This window comes from Montipora capricornis, chromosome 13, assembly GCF_036669925.1.
Source record: "Montipora capricornis isolate CH-2021 chromosome 13, ASM3666992v2, whole genome shotgun sequence".
Taxonomy (NCBI): domain Eukaryota; kingdom Metazoa; phylum Cnidaria; class Anthozoa; order Scleractinia; family Acroporidae; genus Montipora; species Montipora capricornis.
Window position 1 is genome coordinate 19,499,511 of NC_090895.1, and position 2,500 is coordinate 19,502,010.

Consider the following 2,500-nt stretch of genomic DNA (forward strand, 5'->3'; position numbering starts at 1 on the left):
TGTTGCCACTGTATAGCTTCTCCAGCACAGACAACGTAGATTTATAAAGAAACTGGTAGCGACTGGCATGGGAGGAGTTGAGTCGACAAGCCATGACCGAGCGTCCGTGCCGAGATTGCCCACTACGTCTTCAGGATGTCTCGGAAGGGGTCGAATGGTTAACGTAAGTGAAGAGTTCAACGCACATTCGCGCCGCAATAGTTCCATTTATCTGGAGTTTAGATTTAAGGCTTTTTCTTGTTTGGATTTCAAACAACTAATCAGCCACTGAAAGTATATATCAATGATAAAAAAAGGCAAAGTCTTTTCAGAATTCATCAGTTCCTAGAATCGACCAGAAGAGAAAACCTCGGCAACTGCCTGGTAAACTATTTTCATCTTACATGATAGTCAACTTCATTTACCCATAAAAACAATATTAAATGATCACAGAGTCAAAATCCGAAGGAAAAATAGTGAAGGCTGTGAAGGAGCAGACTTATTCTGTACGAGTTTTCCGGGAAAACATGATAATCTACTTAATTAGTTTTTCGATCACGTTCTGGAAGATGATGTCCTCTGGAGTTAACTGACTACTCATGCTTGAAAACATGATAGGAGCCATTTCAAATGCGAATAAAAATGTTAGTGTCTTTTAAATGTTGCCCACTGACTCATCTTTGAGTAACGCTTGCATGCCTGGTTGGTAGAATTATTATTTGCACAAGGATATAGGAGAACGAAAGAGAATGCGTAGAAAATAGTAACGAGAAGGTTCGTATAACTGCCTATACTAAATAGGCAGAGCATCCTTGGAACGTTCCTTGCCATGGTAAATGCTTTTTGACACATTTATTGCTTTTCCCATTTTATTTGATCTATAGTAAGGTTTCCGGTCCACTCAATTTTTGTTCCTCCTCTTTCAGGATTACCCTCGTAAAGTTAGAATCCGTGTAAACAAGATTACGGGCACGTCTCTTGGACGAGAACTGACAAAACGATGTGGAAATGAAGGCAATCACCCATACCTTGATGACACTTCCAGAAAAACCTTGCGTTTCTTACAAGCAGCAATCTCCTTTATCCCGGATGCTTGTGATGATGGCGCCGATATGAGTAACGCCGCTTTTATTTTTGCACAACCAGGGAGAGAGTTTGTAATTGAGGCTGGTGATAGAGACTGGGAATTTTACTTTTCAGAAGATCAATATGGCAGTATTTGTGGTCGATGTGTGCGCATGCGGTTCAGACACTACGTCTGGGATAAAGCCAAGTCGGCAGTTCGGTGTTTAGGATATATTTTTGGGAGATATTCGTTGATGTTATTAACAATGGCCTAGACACATTTTCTTCCGGGTTTTTCGAAATACTATTACGAACGGTGCGATCGAAACTATACCACTTACGAATGTGTGTAAATGTCCTTCATTGATCATTTTGTTTATACTTTGTGTCTGATAATAGTCAAATTGTAGTGCAACGCAGGTAACAGCGTTATATTTATTTACTGAATGAACAATGCATGACATTGATAACGAACACATGTAAAGGAGACAACGAATGATTATTATACTTTAGTGGTTGTGTTATGATAATTGATGAGATAAGGGTAACCGCAAACCCTTTGCTAACCGCAGTAATATTGTATTTCGATACCGCATAAAAGCTATTGATGGAAATTGCTTTGGTTTAGATTGATGATTAGTTGAACTACGAACGAGTGTAGTAGGTTTTGAAGTTGTAATCGAGTGAAATAAAACGTAATTAATCAGAAAGATACAGTCCTTTGATCGGGAACCAGCGCCGGGAGATTATTTCCCGCACACTTTAGGTGATTAAGATTATTAGTATGGTACGTCAGGCGGTTTAAGATGATGAAAGCGAGGAAAGTATTTATTCTATGGGTATTTTTTCTTTTTTCAAGTGAACAATAATGACAGCAATAATGTGTACCTGATTACTGAAAGAAAGTTATGAATCCGTTTTGGTTTTGAGAGCTGTAGAAATTAATCGATACATTACTCCTGAAGTCTTCAACTCTTCTACAATTTGAATGATGAGGAATCTTTGACCTTTAAATAACTATGGAAAATAGAGAGAACAGACCGTACTAGGTGATGAAATTCTGCGGAGTTGCTCGTTTGTTCTCGTCTTATGTTTGTTTCTCTTTAGTAGTAATGTACTACACTACAAGTCAATTGCCTTGTAGATGTAGTATATTACTACTTCCACTGCTGGAATACAAATTTTTAGTTCAAATTTTGGGTTATAAACTTGAATGCAAAATACTGAACAACAAGCAAAGCTACAATGTTGTATTTGGATTAAAATACTGAAAACAATTACTGAATAAAAATAATGAATAAAAATAATGAATAAAATTACTGAGATTTAAATTTGTGAAATTACATGGAAAAATAAAAATCGGAAGTCACTTGGAACGGTTGCTGCCATAAGTGTTTGTTTTTAAAGCTGTCATTGATTGTTTTAAAAGTAGAGTTTAGGAGTAAAGTTTATGGGT